The following is a 24245-nucleotide window of genomic DNA, read 5'->3' as shown; positions in this document are numbered from 1 at the left end:
TACCACGCCTGAGAGAGGACAGGAGGACACAAGCACACTGGCACAGCGTGGTGGCAGCTGCCAGGCACGCGTGCTGCTGGGTCTGTGCTCCCCGCCTCCTCTTCTGCCCTGGCCCCACAGCTCGGTCCAGCCCACCAGCCTGGGGATTAAGTGTGGTCCAGACGTTTGCTTCTGCAAAGTGAAGTGTGTTGGAGAGACCCTAAATCCAGACCTGTACCCAATATCCCATGGTCACGGTGCCCTAACCTCCATCTGGCCAGGTAAAGCTCTTGCACTCACCAGAGATTCATGGATCAGGAAAAAGGTGAGAAGTTTCACAGCTTAATAGCTCTCTCATCTAAGAATGAGAAGCTCTAATTTTTATTTCTGCGACTACTACTTTCTTTTGTATTCAGAATCACATCATCACAAAATGTAAGGGATTGGAAGGGACCTTGAAAGATCACCTAGTCCAATCCCCCTGCTGGAGCAGGAACACCTAGATGAGGTTACACAGAATAGCAGGCATCAGATGAGTACCTTAACTTGGAAGAGCTCAAACACAGAACAGACATGAAATCTGCAGCTTTCATAGAATCACAGAATGGTTGGGGTTGGAAAGGACCTCTGGAGATCACCTAGTCCAACCCACCTGCTAAAGCTAAAGGGTCACCCAGAGTAGATCAGACAGGAATGTGTCCAGGTGGGTTTGAATGTCTCCAGAGCAGGAGACTCCGCAATCTCTCCGGGCAGCCTATTCCAGTGTTCTGGCACCCTCAAGGTAAAGAAGTTTCTCCTCATATTTAGATGGAACCTCCTGTGCTTCAGTCTGTGCCTGCTGCCCCTCATCCTTTTGTTTGGCACCACTGAAAGGAGTCTGGTCCCATCCTCTTGACATCCACCCTTGCGACATTTATAAACATTGATGAGATCCCCTCTCAGCCTTCTCTTCTCCAGGCTGAACAGACCCAGCTCTCTCAGTCTCTCATAAGAAAGGTGCTCTAGGCCCCTAATCATCTTCATAGTCCACCACTGGACTCCCTCCAGTAGTTCCTTGTCCTTCTTAAACTGGGGAGCCCAGAACTGGACACAGTTCTCCAGATGCGGCTTCACCAGGGCAGAGCAGAGGGGGAGGACAACCTGTGCAGTGTCTCCTACTTGACTAGTTTGAGACAGGTCCTCAGCTGCCACTGTGAAGCTCTGAGTTCAGTGACGGCAATTCGGGGAGCTATGCTGCACAGCAGTCGACTGAGACGTTCTTTATTGGTAGCTGCCTATACCCTTTTACCAAATCTATCTGTTTGTCAAAGTTAGGACCACAACTAAAGCTGAGACTGAAGAAGCCTCTGAGCTTCTAACAACAGGAGAATTGATTAACATAGTCTGTGACATAAAAATCAACTTGCCTCTGACAGGACCTAAACATCTAAGACTCTTTCTTGGCTTTTTTGCTGGACTTCTGATACTCTATCTTTGCAATTTATGTCTGTGGTGCAACATTTTCCGGAACAATAGCAAGTGAAATTTTAAACTTCTATTTCCTTTTATATAACACTTCTTATATTCTAACCTGTGCTGGTTTTCCACTATAGCTGAACACTCCTATTTCTTTTACACATCTCTTTTCAGATTTTCTAGTAGTCAGTGGCTGCAGTCATCTAAACAATGAGCTATAAATATCTGCAACAGTACAAAAGGCTCTGCTAGCATGTTCTTAGGAAAAATTACACAGGCATACTGAAGTGTCGCTTTAGAATAACATTAGTTTCTGGACAGATGTGAAAGAGCTTACTTTCATATTAGTCCATGTAAGCCTACATAATCTCCTAACAATCCGGGATCTAAAAGACATGCTTTGTGCATCACTGCATATTCATTTGACAACAAGCTTGACAACATGCTTTGGTTTGCTAGGGATGACTGAAATTTTGAAGCAACTGTGTACCCCAACAAGCTCACAGAAATGTACCATTTCTGATGAGTTTTCAGAAGTGCTCTGTATTCATCTGACTACTTTTACAGCTCAGGGAATATCAGCATAGTGGAAATGAGTGGTAAAATGGCAGTTGATTTTAATAAAATCTAACTTACACAAATGATGGATGCATTGAAGCTCTAACCCTTACTGGTTACCAATCCCTCTAGGCACTGTCGTTTCCCAGTATTCTGTGTACTTCCAGATTTAAAAGCCCCATAACACAAAACGTTTATATTTTAGTTTTCATAAACTGCTTTCACAAGTCTGGCTACTCAAATCTACATTAATTCAGCTCTGGTTTTATGCAGCAGATGGTTCAATAGGACTGACCTTCTCAGTCTGCTAATGTCTCCCCTTAAGCCAAAGGTTCATTTATAACCGTCCAATATCACATCCTTTAGATGTCAAGCAAACTGAACTGAGGCACACTTTTCCTAGAGGACAGAGAAGTGGTAAAACATCTCAATAAATGAAAGAAGTTACTGTGAACTTCCAGGGAATAGCAGACATTTTCTATTGGTTTAAACTACTTATGTTGCTATTTATAGAAGCTCCATTGATGTTAAGGACTTTTCAAGGCTGATATGGTCTGGTCTGGCCTGGTAGAAGGATGTACACTTTATGCAGAGCTTGGAATCTGACCCTGAGTTACAATGAAGCTGGAATGAGTTGAACCTTCACAATTTATATTTTACAGAACAATGACAGTTCACAATATTATTTTTAAATCTTAAAATCATATTAGCTTCTACAAACAACCCCAAAACACAAAATTCTAGCAAAATCATAGCTACCTCTGAGCTACCTCTGTATCTCTTATTGTCCCTGCCTAGCATAAATAATATTAAATACGAAATACCTGGTTGAATGCAGCAATATTTCCTTTCTATTATTACTGCCCAGTGTTAAAGCTGAATATAAAACATTTTATTACTTTCACACTCACTCTAGGCTTCAAAAACGAGTGCATTTAAAATAAATCTTTGCTGAAAGCTTTATTCCATGTCTCAGTTGTAACAAAGTCTATTACAATAACATGCATGAGATCTAGAGGTTCAGTACAAAGATGAGTTTATCTTTCATATCCACAGCAGGGAGATAGCTATTTCCTCTCCTGTCAGGATGATTTATTCAATAAAAAGAGAGAATATAAATTTGAAAAGCCACTGATTTTTTTTTTCCTATCTCTCAAGATACAGCAGAGATCTTAGGAAATTAAGAAAATGGACTCCACCGTAGATACTACAACACTAGGTGTTTTGGAACAATAAATTGAAACTCTGGGGGAAAAAATATTATTATTATTATTATTATTATTATTATTATTATTATTATTATTATTATTATTATTATTATCAAATAATTCTATACTTTGGGTGGTTAAATCAAGGAAGTCTGTCCTCTGTGTTCCCTACGGTTTTGTGCTCCCTACCCAATCATTTTTTAATGTGTCTTCCTCTTAAGGAGAAGTTCATGAAAATTTCTGTACAGACATATATCCATGTAGCTTATATCCAAAGACATAAAATGATCTGGTTTTGATGCACAAATTAGCAGAAGAAATTATATACAGGGAATTTTAGAAACTGAAGTTGAAGCTTAAGCAGGATGGTTTTGAAAACGTGAAGTACCATTGATAAAGAAGGAAAAGACAGACAAGGTTAAAGAATAATCAGATCATTCTCTGCTTTTTCATAAGCCATAGTGAATAGTACAAGTAGAAAGGGCAGTAGAAAAGGGACTATCTATAGGCGTCGACACTCTCCTCTGTGCGTTCCGAGCCAAAATTTTTGTATTTCATTCCCATCTGACACCTTATCTGAATCATTTTCTCAATCTCTTCCCTTGAGTATATTTTCCTAAATTACAGTAGGAAGACTTGAAGTAGTGTAAAACTTATAATGAAATCTTAAATCCTTCCTAGAAAGTTTTGTGCTCCTAATTGCAGGAAATGCAATTTCAGCAGGAAGGGAACAGAAGAGAAAGAAATGGAGCTTGGTCTTTGCCAGTTTTATGGAACCAACAGTACTATGGTGTCTAGAAATGACACTGTGAATATTTTTAGGAGGTGCTCGTTCACTGTAAAATTTTGCAGCAATACTGGAAAACAGCAAACAACAGTGTCAGGAGAGGTCACAGTACCCACATGCTCTCTAATGCAGGTCTGTTTTCTGCTATAAATTCAGGGAATCTGTCAAAACAGAACTCACCAAAAAAGACTATGATCGGTAACTCTCACTTTCATGTTTACTCCTTCTGAACTGGATTTTTAAAAAGGAAATTTTTCCGCCAGAATAATAGACTTTGGCAGCTTCAGGAACAATGACACTGCGGTGACACCCATAACACAGACTGTGAGCAGATGTCATGACAAGATGAGAACAGAGTCTTGCAACAAAGGGAACTGACCGCACACGGAGAGAGCTTGTGAGGATGAAGCAAGCATTGCTAAGAACAAACAACAATGAAACCATAAAATTATATTATTTTCTCATCCAGATTTCTCAACAGCTTCATTCAAAGGCCCTTCTTATAAACAGCTCATTAGGAACATTTTAATTATATGATTGTACAATGAAGGCAGCCATGATAAAAGGAATCACAAGGCCAAGCTTAGGTGATGTAGATTCTACTAACATGAGATATATTTACTTGTTCATTTTTAGATAGACCTCTCTTCACACTACCCTGAACCAACGTGGATTTAAGATCTCTATAATCACATTTAACAAGGTATTGCGTTCAAAGTAATAAAAGCAGTTACTCGGTATGGTTTACTTGGCATACAGGACTTCTGAGTCACATCTGGTTGACTTTGTTGTTGTTGTTGTCTAGGTCAACTTTATGTCCCAACTTTATGGACATATAATGCACATTGTCTACATTGTTTGAAAAACCAGCGTATGTTCTTAGTTTTCCCCTCTCTTATACATAGGTGTACCTCATAATATATGCCCCATGTTTCTACCTAGATGGATAGTTGGGCAATCCAACTACCTTCCAACAGCTGTATTTCTTCATGGTCATCCAAAAAGGGGTCTCTAGTCACTACAACTAACACCACATTATCATTATAATTAACCATGGTAATTTATTATTACATGCAGGCAACGGCCATACATGTTCAGATACTGACCTGCATAGCTTAGGCATGATGCTAATGTGTTATAAATACATTCAGGGGTGTCAACAAGAGGAAATCAGAAAGGTGCATTACCCAATAAAGTGAGAAAAATCATAAAACCATAGAAATTTACTCACTTTAAATAAAATAATTTATTTCCCCAGACTCCTTTTGTAAAATCCCAATCATCCAAATAAATGACCTGTGAAATAAACCTCTCTCCAAATTAGTCCATAACCTTCAAGTCTTTCCCACACCAAATTCTTTTGAGATTTTTACAGGAGCACATCTGACTAATAAAGCAACCTTTAAGGTTCACAGGTTTATTCCTCAAGGAACTTATCACAAAGAAACAGTACAATTTCCCCTTTATTTGCCCTAGTTCTAGGAAACCACAGGAAGATCCAAAGCACTGTTAGGCTGTGGAGAACTGGTCACCATTGCAAAATGCAGCAGTCTGATACTGCAAATACCTTTTCAAGAACATGCTTCTTGTACCCTACATTCTTTATACAAATAGACTTTTCTGTTATCTGCCTTTATTCATTGTGTAACTATGTGTAAACTACTGAGTCAGTTTATCCTCAAACTTACCAGAAGTTACAGAATTGCAGTCAGTATCCATAATACCCTATGCGACTAAAGGCCCTGTATATATTGTTCAGTGTGGAGAACAATATGAAGTAGAAGAAAAAGCACTACTTCTGTACTGCATTTCTCATATGCCATTTCTTTATAACACCATATATTGTTATTCCAGATTCGTATTTAATTACTCATAATAAATTATTCTGCAATTTACATGGGTAGGAACCACGCTGTGCTAGAATATGTAATATAAACAGCAGTATTTTACTTCCGTACCATAAACATAAGTCACTTGCTAATTGGATTCTCACATTTGGACATCAGCCTTTAATCTCATGCTTCATTGACCAGGAAACAGTGCATTTGTTCTCGGCTTCCTAATTGTGATATATCTGTCTGATAACAGACTAGTCAGTCAGACTCACCTGATGCTTCATGTTTTCCCATATGAAGTGGGGCCTGAGGAAATTAAAGGCATCCTGTCACCGAAGTGTCCTCCAAAGTGTCCTTCAGATGATGTTCACAGGAAACGCAGAACGCCGGTGATCACTGTGTCTCACGACTCCATTGGAAATGCCTAAAATGGATAGAAGAGGTTTGGTTTAAAAACACAGGATAAAATCCCACAAGCAGAGCCACTTGTAGGTCTACACATAAGTCAGCACAGTTCCGGATCAAAAATGTGCCAGCAGATCATTTTCAAGCTGTTGTCAAGCACCACTGCAAGATCCACTGTAACGTGGACCCTCTCCAAAACAAACAAACAACCAAACAAAACCAAACAAAAATACAAACAACCAAACAAAAAACACCTATATTTCCCAGCCTAGTTTAAAACAGCCTTTTTTTCTTTTAATCTCTAATTTAGTTAAGGACTCCTAATTAAAAACCAAAACAAAACACAAAAAAAAATAAAAAAACAAACACCACACAATTAATTCTACTTCTGCAACTGTTACATATATTGTTACTTGTACCATACTGTGAAGTTGGTCAGTTACCACTGACCAAGTGGGAAATTACACAAGAAAATAATACAAAAACATCCTCTCCTAAAGAGATGGAAAGTCACTAGACAAGAGAGAGACAGCAGTGGAATCACCCTTGTACTCAGAGAATTTATAATCAATCTAAAAAATGCATTCAATACTCTGTCAGATTTGTAATGGTTAAAGTAGCTCCTCCTTTTTTCAATTCACAGTTTCTGTATTATGTCTCCAGAACTTTTTCACTTTTAATATTAATTAGGAGATGACTAAATAAACGCTTGGTCTTCAGTATTACTCCAGTATTATGTTTATCGCTCTTTTTTCTTGAATTCCACAAAAAAGTACCAGCTCTTTATTTTAGATTCTAAATTACCTACTTAATTTTCTCCAGACTCCTCAGCATTTTCATTTTAACATATTCAGGTACTTGAGTTTTATTGGCACAAACAGAAAACAAATTACAAAATCCAATGTATGAGAATTCATAGAAATAGAATGGTAAAGTCTTACACAAACCTCTTCTAGAAACACTTGCAAACTTATCCAATGAATAAGGAAATCTCTACTGTTTTACTAATGTGAACAGGCATAAATAAGGAGAATTGCCTATTTTTAAAAAATTCGTGGTCCTTCTTTGCGATAAAAGCTGAGGACATTTTGGCATGTAAACATGAACATTGTTAAGAAACCACGATCTAATTATTGATACTGCACAAACAGAAAGACTACATTAATCATATAAATTGTTGATTCTACACACTACAGGCACAACTAGGATGATATATATTGATGAATTTCACATTTAGCCACTTTTTAGCCAAACTAAAATGTCAGGTTTTAGTATTTATATGTAATCCCATATAATGCTACAGTGACCCCTACTAAAAAGGGGAATTTGCTAGCAGTTAGCACCCCAAAATTACTAAGACAACAGGGAGCAAACTCACTAATGCTTTAACCAATAATATATTGCTAAATGTCAACTTTTACATGGTATCCATCTCACTTTAAAAAGCGACATAGAAGCAAAAGGGGTGTCTCACCTTAGTTACAAAGTCCCTGTAGCAAGGAAGTCTATATATGAATTTGGTTTACTTTTGATCTTAAATGCTCGTTTGTTTCATATATATTAGTCAGCAGGTTCGGAGAAGAAACAGAGACAGCCACAGAGATCCATTTCAAAACACAGGCCACACAACACTAACTTGTCAACAAGCTGAAGGGTTGTCAAAGGCTTTTTGAGGCCTTAAGCAAGCACACACCCACACCCACGTCTGCAGGAAGCCCAACATATCGTCGTTACACCTGTGGGGCAGGAATGGGCTTTCTAGACATGCCCAGCCGATGTCTCTGCACATCTGGCTGCAGACTCGCTGTGCTGGGGCTGACAAGCTCAGCAGGGGTTAAAATAGGGAAGGATGTTTTCTTGCATGTAAATTCATTAACTGAAAGTGTTGCACCATTTTTTCTGAATAATCTAAGTCTTCTTTACCTTAAAATGGCACTGTGGTCCACCAGCTCACCGGCTCCCCAGCGCTGGCTCCGCACAGCCCTGGCTGCAGCCCAGGGCTCCCCAGCAGGAGCACCGCAATAAAACCAGCGTTTCTGTGCACCCCTGAGCACATGCTGCCAGTCACAGCGGATTTTTGATATAGGAATGCAATTTGAAAATACAAATCTTCAGACTTCCACTGTAAATACAAGAGAACGACTTCAATGGGGCAAGAAAAACTTTTCATCAGCTGAAGTCCTGCCCTGTAACTCCTACAGGATTTATAGAATTAAATTCCTATTGTCTTTCTGAAGTCTCACTGCCATATAATTCTTTTAAGCCTCTTTTTCACCTTCTTTCAATCACAAAAGTTCCCTCAAACCCAAGCAAATATATTTTGAAACACGGATTAGTTCTCTCATGTTTAATAAGTCTACTTAAATTAGTTTTCAGCTTTGTTATCACTGAATATTGTTAAGTCTTCCAATGAACCGAACAGATCTCTATTCTGTTCAAACAAATCGACTTCAATGTTAACATTTTAAGGACTTATTTAGAATATAAACAATACACATGCTGAACACCCAGACTTTGTTCCAAAGAAGCAAAAAGATGATCCTTTGATATATTCCCTGTTGTATTGCAAATCAGAAACATAATTTGGTTCTTTCATTGTGTTTTGCATAATATTATCCGTAACACTTTCTCTGTTTACTTTTCATAATCATTACAGCTAGGCCTTACTCAAACATAGAATCAACCAGTCTCGCAGGACACCAGCTTCTCTGGCTAATGATAGGGCTGAATAACTCCAAGGACCCTAAGCCTTGTATTCATTCCTAAACTTGTGTTGCAAATCTGGAAATTGTTTCACACCTGAGCAACTTTATAAACCTCTATGATGTGGTTAAACCCAGTGAGATGGAGCTGGCTGCGCTGGTCACGCACCAGCACCTCCCTGCGCGCCCGCCATGGCGCCGCCACCGGCACCCGCCAAGGCCCGCCTTCCTCAAAGAGAGGCGTTCTGACTGGCGGGCAGACACAGAGCTGCCAGCGGATTGGCTGGCAGGGCCTTCCTCCCCTGTGGCGGGAGCAGTGGTCCCTCGGCCCGGCCCTCCCCAATTCACGGCAATGCCATACTGACTCATTTTTGTTGTTGTTCTCCCATTTTTTGACAGCAATGCCCCTCGTATTTTACATTTAGTCAGCACAGAATCACAGCATTAAACGATTTCTAGTTAATGCCACATTCTAGTTCTGGTTTTATTTCCAGTTCTGTTAGAGAGATCTTAAATTCTAATCAATCGCCTTTGATGGGATTTTATTTTTAATTCTGGAATATATTCTTTCTTGGTCCCATAAACATCTTCCACTTTTTTTCTACATACAGAGTCTACATTTAGGGCTTTAAACACTTGATATCAGCCTATTAAAATGAACAAATCTATAGTCTATAATTTAGAGACCATTCTAAAAAAAATCCTCCCTGTTCTGGATGGCTAAAACCTACATACAGCTTCACAACTGCTCTCTGTCTCTCAAAAAATTAATTTTCAGGGCTTTGCCACGAGTCTTTGCAGTACTTAAGACAAATGCATTGTATTACTGAATCCAGCCCTCAGGAATCTTACTTCAAAATAAATCAAACCAAGAACCATGCTTTCCTGCAGGCCCACTAAAAACCTGGATAGAAAAATAATTAACAGCTTCACAAAAACAAAGTCTAAATTTTACATGACTAGAGCAATATATAGAACACTATTAGCATGTTTATAACAATTAAATGGAAAATGCAGATAACAGGAAAGCACAAATAGCCCTACGGTACAAGGACAGTTGACGCCAAGCAGGCAAAATTAACTAATAAATTATTGTGCAATGTTGTCATTTAATATGTAGCTGTCAACTGCTTCAGTTTCATTTTGTCCAAGGTCTGGAAAGTGAGGTCAAGATCAGTTTCTGCAGCTTAATTCAGAAAAAACCTGCTGTAATATCACAGACCTTCTGAAAAACGAGCATTTCTGTGCGCCGGGTGGGCCCTGATTTTCTGCCCCTTCTCTTGAAGACGATAAAGTCATTTGCTCTAATTTGTTCCAGGTGGCTGTGGTCCTCCCACGAGGTCACAAACGGGGAATATAACTCACTAGACACATAACCACCCCGCTCACCTGCCGCTGTCCTGTGACCAATACAACTTGTTTACAAGCAACTGCAAGAGGCAACTGCATCGATCTCTGTCTGCCAGGAGAATCCTATTGGAGAGTTAAACCTGAGCACTTGTAGGAAAAGATATAAACTTTAGGATGGGGAGGAGAGGGACAGAAAGGGCATATGTGCTATTATGGGCATTGTAACTGATTTTTGTTTTTTCCTAATATCATCAACAGTGCTCATGCAGCTGAAAGAATGTAAAAGTTTTCCCTGAAAGCTGCAACTTTAACCCATGATTTCCTGCATTTCTAATGTGTAGGAAGATGGGCCTGGTTTTATTGTTGTTGCTTCGCGTGTCCTCACAATTCACATTCATTTCAACTAACGATGGCCAACAAATCAGTCCGGGAGCCTGATCTGAGCTGTGAGCCTGCCAGATCCGACTGCTGGGTAGAAGGGTCAGCTAAGAAATCCAGCCAGAGAAACACAGAATTTGGCTGCATTGAGCAGGGTTTCACAGGAGAGCTGCTGTTTGCAGGAAATATAACTATAGCAGTCTGGCCTCTCTACCTGCCTGGGAATGAACATGGCCCCCTGGCACACAAACACTGGCCCTCCACAGCTCAAGCTGTTCACGTTTGCCTCTAACTTTAGTTTCAACTCACACCTCTGAAGCTCCTGAGTTGTTTTAGCCATGTTAGATCAGATTTCCTGTCTCTGCTGTGAATGCCATTCCATTTTCATCCAAGCAGGTGTCCCTAAGCTCCTCTTGATCCAAACAATTATAGAACTTATTTTTCTTCTGGCCAAGCTACTTTCTCCCTTTGATCCATTTAACCAGCCTACATTTGCTCTCCATAAGGTGAAAAGCAGAGCCATGGCTGGGGGCATTTATTTGCTCTATGACTCTCTGGAAAAAAATTAGTTGTCATTATAAACCCGTGTTTCTCTAGCACACATTTAGAAAGGCCCACACAGCTTCTGAGAGTGACGGAGAAAGCGGTCAGAGCCAAAGGGCACCATGTTCCACTTTTTGTATATACAAAACATGGGGCAATACCACACACCCACCCGCTCACTGAAAGGTCCCACAGTGTGGGAGGGGTGAGTCAGAGCATATGATCTGTCCAAGTTTTTTCTATGCATAATATTAACTTCTGCATAAATACGCCGCTGATATTTAAATTACATATATTTTTCCTACACAGAACTAAACTCGTGAAGAAGAAGAGATAAATATGCCTTTCTATTGAGCATCAACATTTATGCCAGTAACTTTTGGCACAGCACCACCAATCCATCTTCATATCTCAGTATGTTTTACCATAAGTTACACCTTAGACCAAATACACTTGAGTTTCTGAGATCTGCACAAAATCCTCTTCTCACCACTGGAGGAAACCCTCACTTGCTATATCCACACTCACCCCAGAGCACTCTGTCCCTTGGAGGGGGCCAGCTCCAGACCCACTGCCAAGCACCACTTCTTAGAGGCTTTCTAAGCCTTCTTCACTTTATCATAATGATATTGTCTCCACTGTCCCAGGGCATGATGCAGCATCTACCTCAGCGAATTAAAACTTCAGCAATAGCCTAAGATCCAGCTCTGACCCAGGACAGGTAGGTCTAGTGGGTTTAAGAAACTGGTCCCTTCTTTGGAGTGCCTGATAAATCACAACTGCTGATGGTGGTCTGTACTTCTGGGGAAAAAAAAAAAAAAAAAGGTATAAGATATCCTAGAAGCTGGTCTTTAAAATGCACATGTAGGTGCCTTTTCATACTTGGGTAGGGTGTTAGAATCTGAAAATATAATCTTCCATTTTTTTCAATGTGCGACATCAGAGTACTATTCTGTGAACAGAAGAAGCTGAGACAGGAAAAAGTCAAGTCTTGTGTGCTCATCTAATGCAGATGAACAGGTACTGAGACTCGTGTAAATCACAACCCTCTTCATTTTTAGTTTAAATGATGATGATGATGTCACTGTTCTGGTATTTTATTATAAAACGTTAACTTCAGCCCATATATGTGTTCAATAAGAAACAATCTTACAAAAATAATTTTACTCCCTTCACCTATTTTTCTTTTAAAACTCTGTTTGGTTAAAATTAGTCCAACAGTCTTTTACTTCAGCCATTAGACAAAAACTGCTTTCTTCTTGTATGAGATGCAGTACCAGATCTCAAGTTCTGTAATGAGCTGTAATGAGATGATGAAGATGCAATGAAGGAACAGGCCCAAAATTTCAACATTAGTGGGTGAAATTTTCTGTAATATTCCTGAGCGCTCAAAGTTTCCTATTTCAGCTCAATGCATAAATTATAACTCAATTTTATTGAGACTTTCACTATGTTCCTAGAAACATTCAGAGCTGTAATTTGCCATTTTAGTCTAAATGGAAGGAGTACATTTTGCTCTCGCTTGACCACATAACCTCATTGACTTCAGTGAAACAAGGCAGCATGAGACCAAGTCTAACTGCAATTACAGTATGTATTTAAGAACACTATATTTGCTATTTTTGATACAATAACATTTTGAAGTGAGAGGTCAAGGCTAATCCTATTACATTAAAGATAAAATTGTTGAAAGGAGCAGGAAAAACATATTGCACATAATTGAGTTCTGCTTTAGTGTATTCATTTGCTAACATTTTCCATTTGGTACTTACTAAACTATCAAGTTAACAAAAAATAATAATACACTACCATAGTGCTGTGTTTTGGGTTAAAAGATGGCTACAGCATGCTATAGCTCTGCTGTTTAATTTAAATCAGGTAATGTAAAAGGAAATTTTGAAACTCCTTCTATAGAAAAAGAACATGTAAAGGCACCCTATATAATAAACCAATAAAGCAGTGTTCCAAAACAAATGTTAGAATACTAAACAATAAGTGAAATTTAGGCTTGCTGCTCCTCCAGTGAAAGGATATAACTGCCTTGAGCTCTGCAGGGAATCTTTAGAGGCTGAATTTTCACATCCCCGCACTGATGTTTTGAAGAGCGTGCCCCAGGAGCTATTCCACCTCCTCCTCAGCCAGCCCTCAGTCCTGCTCCGAGGCACCGTGCTGCCTTAACAGCGTATCACGGATCGCGTCCAGATCAAAGCAATCACGATATAACAGTTTCATAAAATCACAAGTTCCATCTTTACCAAGTCCCCAACTGCCAGACGATACCATAACCATATAAGAATATCTGCATAGGCATTTTACATTACTACTTTGCAACATAAAATTAACAGTCTTTCTGAACAATGAAGTGTCTGTCAGGCTTCAGTGATAGGAAATTTCAAAAAAGGCAATGACAGGGAACACTCCTCTCCCTTCCCCACACACACATCTATTTAGCTCGTGCTTTCCAACCGCGGCACAGGAGATCACAGCCAGGGAGCGAAGAGCAGAGCAGAACAAGTCATTCCACCCACCATGCTTCTGAGTCACTGGGGGGTGAGGACCCCTCTGGGAAGGGATCTATAGGAGGGGCTGAAAGCAAAGGCAATTTCTGCTCTGCGAGAGGGCAGTGCAGGGCACAGCGGCAGACCCGACAGCTCCTGCTGCGCCAGCACGCACAAGGCAAGTCCTGTAATTGGGGATCCACAGCTTTGGGGGATTTGTCCTTGCCCATACTACAGCACTGGTGCAAATCCACATGGAGATTTAGATTACTTTGTTCTCTTCCCTATGCTTTCCATTAAACCATGTTTGCAGAGGATTAAAAACAGCTGATAAGTAAGGCTCCAATGATAATGTCAAACAAACATTCAAAGTGCTTTAGATAACACATGCAGAATTTAGACCCATTTTCCTCAGACAGAATCAGAGGAATAAGGCAGGTCACAGTGAGGGCAAGTCAACGGGCAAACACAACTTCAACTGCTTAGAGGAAAAGAGCATTTTGCTGGCACTCAGCCTTCCCTGCCCACGCTCTGCATTGCAGCCACCTGCTGGTGACGGGTCACCAAGGGGAAACAGAGGGAGTCCAGGTCTGTCAGAAAGACACTAAATAACATACTCCACAGTTCCATCAGTCTCCAGCTTTGCAGGCTTCACCAAGAAACAAGGGCAGTTTTATATCCTGAAAAGCAATGACACTTTCGTACTACCAAGCTAGAAATGAAAAAGAATTATCTACATAGCCACATAGCCTTTCTCTCGGTCCTTCAAAACCGCCTGGCCCTGAAGGAGAAGACAAAGTTTTTAAAATATGAAAAGTCACGTCTCAAGCTTGGACTTTAAATGATGTTGTATGCTGAAATGCCATTATTTCTTTATCAGAAGGTTTAAAAGAAACAGGTCCCCAGTGGCTTGGGAAGAACACTTGGTGAGGGTTGCTCACTGAATTTTGCTTCAGCAGAGTTCTGATTGGTTTGAGGTGCAATACCAGGTTGCAATTTGATGAAGCTGGACTCCAATTTTGATTCTTGAGAAAAATGAACATTATTCTATCCTTCTTTGACAGAGATAGCAAACATTGCCAGCACAGTTGTTGGAAGAGTGTAGAATATTCCCAAATTCATGACCAGATGGTAAAAGTGATCCAAAAGACTGTAGAAGGAGGAAATGCCTGTAAACTCACTCACTACAGCTGACTGCAAGCGCATGACAAATTACATTTTCTGATGCTTTTCCAGACGAGCTTTAAAATCCTGAAGTGATTTGATGTAATCTATTATTGGAATAACAACACAAGCATCATTAGAGACGTGTATTTCGCAAAATTGAAAGGTTTAAAAAGCACAGCTACTGCACAGAATTTGTGCTACTTTATTTGGCAATCTATTTGCAGATTTGTCACTTGCACAGCTGTCCCCAATAGGGTCATTTCTGTAGCAAGTGTAGGGTCGTTTGCGCTTGAGAATGATATGAAGTTTGCAATAGCACTCCAAAAGCATTCCACATTATAAAATCACTCAGCAGAGTGATTTTCTTGCTACGTGAGGTGATTGGATAGTCTGCTCTGAAAAGCTCAATTTCACTTCTGTTGAAATGCCTTGGCTTCGTGTATGGAAGATGTGTCATCTGGTCTGTCATTAATGTTCTGGAGAGGGTAGAACTTCTTTTCTCTTTAACGATTATCATAAAGTTCACAAAATTGTTTGTTTCAAACTACCTGAAGTTTGAGATTCTAAACTAGAACTTGATGACAGAAATATCAGTGCTCTGTTTGACATTGACAAGGACATCTGGGAGCTAGGGAATATTAAACAAATGTCCTATTACACCTGTCTTATGTGGAGGTTCATCAAATTAGTAGCTCATAGCAACTAAAAGCAATCAGCTTGACTTTTAGCTGGTGACACATCTCTCCCCTTGGCCCCTAGGCAGCAGCAGAACTTTCAGTGTTATCTTCAGAGCCTGGATGAGCAGGAGTCTAATACAAAGAGAACATTTAAATCAAAACAGAAAAAATGAAATAAAATGTTCTAAATAAGTACTGGAGATATATTTGCATTAATAAGCACTTTTGGACAATTATTTCTACTATTTATGTCCTGTACTACCTGCCGGCATCTTATAAAATGAGATCCTATTAAATCAACTTATATCCCTGAACTTAAAAAGCTCACAGACTGATTTAAAAAAAAAAAAAAAGGCGAAGCAAAGCAAATTACATAAAACTATAAGTGAAGAGGAGAATATGCAAGGTAGGAAGGACAATGGGAACTAATTAATGAATTTTCTAAGTAAGACTCAGTTTATATGGAGAGGCAGCACTTTTTGTGAGACAGTATTATACAGCAGACAAAAGAACAGACATGGTTTCAGGCATGCAGCACCAGCAAGGCCTGAAAAAGAAGCCACAGACTTCAGCCTAAGGGCAGCTTGCAAACAAATCTCCAAGTTGAAATTAATTATGGTAATAATTTATATAATTTCAAAGAAAAAGCACCTTTGGAGAAGAAGGGAACGTTAGCAAAACGCAAGATGATTAGGTCCTGTGGGATAAGCTTGACAGATAACCAATTAATTATTGTCCTTGGAGCACTGCAGGTGTCTTACACGAAAAAAGCAATGTGCCGTAAAAACAATACCTATTGAATACATGATTTATATCCAAGAGTCTTAAGAAATTTCTTTTCCAAGCTCATCTTCCATGCAAGGATGACATTAAAAATGAAGCTGTATTCTCACAACTATACACTTTTGTCTGTTCTCACATATTTGAATTAATTCACTCAGTGCACAGGGGTTGTTTTATTTTCTCTAATGAGTTTTCCCAGGGACATCTGATGCACTAGGTGAAGTTCGTTAAATCCTGGAGATCCTGTGTGTAGGGGCCACTCCATGATAGGGAGCATTTATTGTAGCAGCTTTTGCATCTATTTCTTGGCTGATGTCTGCTTTATTTAGTATATTTTAGTCTGCGAGAACTTTCTGATGACAACAGTGGCAACAACAGCAGGTTGTTAGAAGACAGGGAGAGGGATCTCTGGAAAAAATTATTTCACTGTATGATCTACTGCCAGGAGAAATTATAATTTAAATATACTCAGCATCTAGTTAATTCACCTGCTGTTTTATACTATTGTAAAAGTCAAACGAATTACATTCTTGCTAATGGACTTGCGCAAAACAGACTGGATCAAAATACAGATATTTATATACCGCAGTCCACACAGAATACATCTCAGGTTTTATTTTACTGAAGTTTTTCAAGGAACTTTTAAAAGGAAGTATTCCCTCAGACAAAAACATTTATTTCCTTTGATACAGAGATTTCCTCCCCACACCCTTGCCCCATATGTTTGTTCTCTTAAAAAAGAATTGATAGATTTTTTTGAACTAAAGAAAACTGGGCAGTAGTTTTGCCACAATAAAGGAGGAGTGGAATGAAAGATACAGCAAAGCATAAGAAGTGTAACAACAAGCCTCCTGGAAATCTCAGCATCTCATTTGAACCCATACTAGTCACAGAAGCAAAGTTCAAGATTACTCCAATGGGAGTTGTGCCTGCATAAGGATAATGAGACTGGAAATGTATCTGAATAAAAAATAGACCAAGTTTTAGATAATTACCTGATAGCAGAGCTTTTAAGAGTAAAATGAGGCATTTTCTTTTGAAGTTTTAAAATAATTCTAAATCTGAAACTGTATCTATCAACTTAAGTAATGTTCTGTTTATTTCATCTTGAAGCTGTGTTTTCAAGAAACCAAACAAAAGACACTTTTGATCAGTATTGCCTGATGACTGAACTTGATCTCACATTTTTAAACATAGATCTTTGAAATCTACATTCAAATTTCCAAGTTTTAGTGAGATCCCTTTTTGAAAAGTTGAGGAAAAATGATTCCAAGAAACGTAACTTTTCCAAGAGAAATGTAAAATGAGTGATGGGGAAACCTTCTTTCTCATGCCAGTGACCTTGATCCTCCTGGAATGCTGCCTGAGCAATAAGTAATGGCAAGGAGCCCATAGTAGTAGTCATGCATTTTAAGCAACTGGATACGGCATTAAAAAAATCTGTATTCCTCAATTCAATTTGGAAAAAATACTAATAGCAATTTAAAGTAATTTTACGTATTGCATACAACACAGAAAAAGGATTCTGCATTCATTACTACCCATAAAGAACAGGCTCTTCTGATGGCTTCAGAGGTTGAAGGAAACTGCTCCCTGGTGGTGTGGCTTTGCGGAGGCTGGAGAATGCTTGAAAAGTTGTGCACCCACACTGACTAGGTCACAGCAGAACTCAATTTCAGCTATACCGTGTTCGTGGTTTTTCAAACCTGGTATGGAAAAGCCTTGTGTAGGAAGCATGTGCAGATATGTCCAAATAATTATCTGGAATTTACACTCTTATATTAGGTTTCAACACGCATTTGCAATTTTAAGAATTTTGTTCAGAATAGCTTAGCTAAAATATAAGACTCCAGTATGTTTAGTATTTAGCATGGTTACTACTGAAAACAAAGAAGCAAACCAAAACAGCTTTTATAGGCTGTTTTTTCCTGATTATTTTTTCAAGCCAATGGAAACAACTGTTAATTCAGAGCTCAGACAAACTAGGCCCCCCAACTCTGCTACAGAAATTTGAAAGGGCAACTTGTATAAAAGACAAGGGCAAGAACCCTGGCTGTGTGACTGACAGTATGATCGGGGCTTCTACTTTACATAACATGTGCCAGCATCGCCAGTGTTAGATCACGGATGCGGGTGGTTTTCTAGCAGACAAACGGTATCATCATGAGCATGTACATTAGGCAACTGCTGGGTACGTTTCTTTTGATAACTTCAGTAGCATCTTTGTCTCAAATCTTAATTTTAAAATCTGGACCTGTAATTTGTCAAAGGGGCGTTTAGGCTTCCTTTAAAACCATTACACTTTTAATGATAACCTGCTGGCACTAAAGAAGCATTTCCACTGAATGTTTTATTCAACAAGACTTAGGAGATAGTTTTGTCAGATGTGCTTCCTATGATCCTTTATTACACTGTATCTTTTGATACTTGAGTGGAAAAGCTAGAAATAAAGATGAAGGTCAGCGAAACAGGAGAAATATAAATCTCTGTTGTCACTATTCCTGTTTTCATATTGTCCATCAAAACCACAATTTGAAAATGTCAGATAACACAAGTTTCATTTTTATTTTAATAACTTAACTGTATGATATTATAATAATGACTATGCAGCAGATTTATCATGAAGAACAGGGATTCTAATCTGACAATTCTAGATTACTGTTCTTTATACAGGGATTTCAGCGTGAATTATGCAGCTTACACCATCTGGTATTTTCAAGGGAACCTCCGTATACGTTAGAAGAAAAAAGCAAATATTTAAAGGTTTGGATCTCAGATGAGCATCTTAGTTTCTGAGGCTGCAATAGAGAGCTGTAAATCTTAAGTAAATGGGCATCCTTTCTCCAGTTATTCAGTGCTTATATCTCTAGTCATGATAAGAAATTAAAAATAAGATATATCTAGTAAGTATTTCAAAGCTTTTAAGATGCTTAATTTTAAAAATCAAAACAACATTTTCATATCCTAAATATGTTGAAATCTAAATTAGTGTGACTTTCGAGGTTCCATTCATACCAGAATTCTGATCATTAATTTTCCCACCACTTCAAGCGATATCCTCAATAAAGAAGATGCAGATCTTCATCTAAAGCCTGAAAATATTAAAGTTGCACCAATCAACAACTATTGTAACCATCTAATGAGCTGTGACATTGGCCTGTATGTGTTTACTCTTAGGTGTGTCCAGCATCTCCACTATTGACACCATCCACCTTAAAGAGTCATTTCCTCAGAAACAGATTATTTCTCTACCCTCTACCCTCTGACACATCAGAGCTGTGTGTGCAGTGGCTGCTGCAGCTTAGTTGTCATTTAGGAGAATCTGTGAGTGACTTTATCTTGACTACTTATGGGTCACTTCTGTGCTGCTTGTAAAGCATAACAGATGACAGAACACAAAACAGAGTGAATTTGTTTGCGAGATCATGGGAAATCCATCACTGGGATTTTTAAAACTTTGTTTGGCTTGTAGTCTGCTTGCTATTTAAATAGTTGCTTTTCTAATGCAGAGGAGAGACTCTAAAAGCCTTACCTTGAAAAAAATAGTGTTTCTATTAAAATGCTTGAGAGCATGAAAGTCTCGATCTGAGCACAGCCCAGTTCCTTACTACCATTTGTTGAGCTCCTACCATAGTGCCAGCAAAAGAAGAATGCAGCATCTTGCCCCTAAAAAAGGTGTTACAGAAGTGATAAGTAGACATGCTGGGCATGGATGAGGCTTAGGGTGCTGACGGGACAGAGGCGATAATAAAATTTTTGAAAGTACCAACAGGAATTACTGCACAATCAATTGAGCTGAAAACGTCTAGTCCTCTTTGAGTTAGCCACCACTTCTTTCAGTATTTACTAGATATGATAGAGTACACAGGGAATAGAAAATTCCCATCATATGTTAAAACAGGAAAAGTTAAAAGTTTATGTGCTGCATCTTCTGTAAAACCAAGAGCTGCCACTGCTAAATCCAGTCTGTCAACATTGAACAATTAATCAGTCAAACAGCGTAACCTTTATCAGAGAAATAAAGCATTGCATGTTGTGAGATACAAACAGGCGTACATTGCCCAGGCACAGGAGACAGCCAGGCATCAGCGGGACTTTCGAATGGCATCAGTAAATGAGCCTTTCCTCAGAAGACATGCTGGATTTCTCAGGTTTGGAGTCCACGGCCGTGCAGTTGCTGCTGATCTGACGTTGCTATATGGCCTGGTAGAAAGCTGCAGATGTACAGCAGTTAACCATCCTACCATGAGGCAACACAGCAGTCAATAGTAAAGAGACCTGTTTCTTAGGACCGTCTCTAACATACCGGTCTAGGTTCTATTCAAAATATTAAAAAAAAAAAAAATCATAACAGGCTGGGAAACATACTAGAAACACACTGTGGAGTCATTTCGGAAGTATTTAATACTATTTTGGGTGCCCTTCAAGAACACGCTAAGCAACAAAAAGCTGGCAAACATCACAAGACCCATCCCACTAGAGAAGAAATGGAGATGACAGCAATCACAGTAGCACAATAAGCAGCTTGAAACTCGTTTATAGATTTAAATGTCAAAACTGTAACTGGAAACCGTATCAGTATGTGCATGGGATCTTGGAGCAGAGAGAAGTACAAGTAGCAGAAAGGAAGAATCTCTCCTCAAGTAACCTCTGACAACACTGCTTCTGTACATGCTATTTACACTGGGAGGCCCAGGTGGACTGCAATAACCCTCACAAAAGCAACAGGACGGACAGCCGCAGTCTGGCCAAAACCCCTTTCATTAGCCACTGAGAAAGCACCACGCTCCAAGCTGCCGGCAAGTTCTGGGTCCTTCTAGCAGACTTCAGCAATAGACACCTGGGCTGGGTTTGCTCCCCGAAAGTCTTTTCTTATGCACTGACATACAAACAACTGCATTGTTCAGGCAAACCCTCAGGCAAAGTCCTTCCGATGACATTCAATACAAGATGGCGTCTGTTCAGGGTAAGAAAATCCCAGATGACATTATCAGGAACCAGCTGTAAAGAATTCCTCCCAAATGCGATGCCTATAATTAAATGCCCCATGTAGACAGAATGCAGAGCACCAAAATGAGTTGTATGCTCAGTTTTAGGTGCCTAAGTGTACTTCTGCAATCACCTTGTTCTTGATCATCAAGTCATTAAATTGTTTGATATCCAGTGGACATCAAGAAAAAGTTTCCATCAAGCAGGAGAGGGTATATTATTAGGCTGCATACAATCACAATTAATATAAACATCCCATGAGCACCTCTTCTACCACTCATTGCCCTTGAAAGTTTGAGATTGTTCCAAGCCATTAAAAAACACTGAGAAGTTTAACTTATATGTATGTGTGCCCTACCACTTGAGGTACACAGAACTGGAAAATTTTATTTCACGATGCACACCAAAATATAATGCTATCTGCATTCACATTAATGCTACCCTGAGCCTGTGCAAGTAAAATAATGATTGACTTTTGAAATCTTAGCACAATTATCGTGCTACAACTGCTTCCATCATTATTTAAATAGTTCATCCACCATTCCTCTTTAGATGAGATCAAACACATGGCCATTCATGGGGAGCTTTAAAAATACCAATCCAGAACGGTTTTACATGACCAGTTTGCAAGGACAATTTACAGTAAGAAAGAGCAGGGAGGGAAGAATTGCGATGACACATCTGAAACAAACAGTGCCGGGTATGGTGTTCTCTGGTATCTTCAGTCTAATGAGACAGACATATTCTGTGAAGCAGAAGCAAGCTGCAGTGGTCTGTTACGCAGCAGGTAACAATAAAAGGTATAGCTTATTCTGGAATAAGACTCATTCAAGTCCAATTAGAAAAGTGATAGTCTTGGGAATAATGATAGAAAGAAGCTGTTTTCTGTAAATGCTTTGTTTCATCAAGTTTGCAAAAGCATCTGATTACACAGCAGCAGATTTAAGATATAAAATTAAGCAATTCTTGTCTTCTCCAGAGTAATTGCAATGAAAATTCTTTCATCTAGATGAGTTGAGCTCTAAATGACTGTTAGACTAACACTGGACATGCAATCACTCTGAATTCTTCACTAATAATAATACCTGCAAATTACTTTAGCTCTGCCCTTTACTATCACAATTTAAGTGAAAGTACCTAGCATTTAAAGGCAATTCTAGGATGGACTGGATCAAAAATTGTACTGATAGATAGTTAAAAATATAGTTGACGAGGTTTTAACTTCTGCTAGCTGAAAATATTGAAAAATGTGGTACATCTTTAGTTTGCCAACAGCTGCCATATCCAGTACAAGCTTTCCAGGGACTCTCCTGGATTTTTGGTAGGAAATGAGAGCACCAGGCTCCCCGGCTGCAACACAGACCTGCTGGGATGCTGCCCCAGAGCCGAGAGGAGCGGCACAGGGCCGCGGCTGCTCCGGCGCAAACCTCCGCACAGGCTGTGCCCAGCAGGGCCCGGCCTGGCCGCGATTCCCGCCTCTGGAACCTCCCGGGTCACTGGCTCCATCTTCTCCAGGCTGAGGATTGGGTGGGTGAGTGAGAACGCCATGTGTAAAGCAGCATTTTAGCACTGAAAAAAAATCCTTTAGTGTGGTGTTGTAGCGCCAAGATTCACCACTGCTTTCAAAAAGGAGTCATCCTGCTTTGCAACTTACCAGATGGGAGGAGATAGTGAGCGCTGCAAACACCACCAAGGCAGTGCCAAGCATTCACAGCACCCATTGGGTTCAAATGAGTGAACCCTGCGAATTTTGTATAAACCTTGCAACAAAGGGACGGTAGCTGTGCTTATCAGTGGTATTTCTCCTAGGTAGAAAGAAATGACTGAAACAACACACTACAGCAGGCTGTTAGTCTTGTGGTCCTGACAAAGCTGTATTGAAACAAAAAGTCACAGTCCTTAAAAAAAAAATTATTTCATTCCCTGGCATTTTATCTCAAATGTCAATAGTAGAGCTATAATAAAATGAGTTTAATAGGCTATGTGGGCACTCAAGATCAACTGTCAAATGGAGAAGAAAGGCAGAATTGAAATGCCCTGCTATATCCTTTTTCTGCACGTATCAGGTAGTTACAGCTAAAAAACATCTAAAAAATACCGCAAAAGCAACTTCACTTCTCTCAGCAGCTTTTCAGAGACTTAAAGGAGATTCACCAACAGAGATGATTTAATTGTTTCGGTACCTATTTTTCAGACTGGTTTCTTACGAGGACTGTAAAATGCATAACCCATCCTACAGAAGGTAGCCTGTTCTCTCTGAAGGGCAGTTTTTAAGCAGCGTACGCCTATGGGCACTGTTATTTGATAGGGGCCTAATTTATGGATGGCATTCGAGGCTACAGATGTCAGCTGTATAAAGACAACTCTCTGCAGTCTCTCTCTCCCTCCAGAACTTGAGATGCTGGAGCATGCAGAAATTTAAGACCCAGTTCGGTGTCTCTAGAGGTGTATACAGAGAGAGGCAGATGCCTTAGAATACATAATCTTTGTGCTGCAGTCTCTGGCTCTGTGATACAAAGCAGACTTCTTGGTCTTCCATTTCATTTTATCTACAGGGGCGGCTGACAAATGACCCACCTCCCAATTCAATATATCTACTTTCAGAAACTTGCAGTTTTGTTCTTGTCACTGCTGGTTTCATCATTCCTCAAATTAAAAATGATATGTCTAAAGTTTTAGCTTCCTGACCAAGGCAACTGAGAAACCATTTTTTAATATATGATATCATCTGATGGCTTTTCTTCCATAGGTGCCAGAGACAGCTATAGTTCATAGGTTGTTTCCAGTCAGACAGGATAATAATCTGGTATTGCTTGATGCAGAAAATCTTTTGTGGTCCAAATACACAGTATAGGACACTGAAAGAATGTTTGTAGATTTTGTCTGTTGTCATATCACTAAGATGCTGAAAATCTCATCTACACTCCTTCC

General features: G+C 39.5%; 1 protein-coding gene across 4 annotated transcripts in view; it reads left to right on the top strand.

Annotated features, from left to right (window-relative positions):
* B3GALT1 (beta-1,3-galactosyltransferase 1) overlaps positions 1 to 24245 on the top strand; it is a 194315-nt gene that overhangs the window by 150899 nt on the left and 19171 nt on the right. The window contains exon 5 of one of the 4 annotated variants that reach the window (XR_014184496.1): positions 4624 to 4690. The exons of the other annotated variants lie outside the window; for them this stretch is intronic. The gene's annotated coding sequence lies outside the window, so the exon portion shown is untranslated. Of the gene's footprint in view, positions 1 to 4623; positions 4691 to 24245 lie in introns of those variants that run through there. 4 annotated transcript variants of the gene reach the window in all.

The sequence above is a fragment of the Streptopelia decaocto genome (genome assembly GCF_964273445.1).
Source record: "Streptopelia decaocto genome assembly, chromosome: 6".
Classification (NCBI taxonomy): Eukaryota; Metazoa; Chordata; class Aves; order Columbiformes; family Columbidae; genus Streptopelia; species Streptopelia decaocto.
The sequence above is the reverse complement of the archived record's forward strand: the minus strand, read 5'-3'. Positions and strand labels throughout refer to the sequence as shown.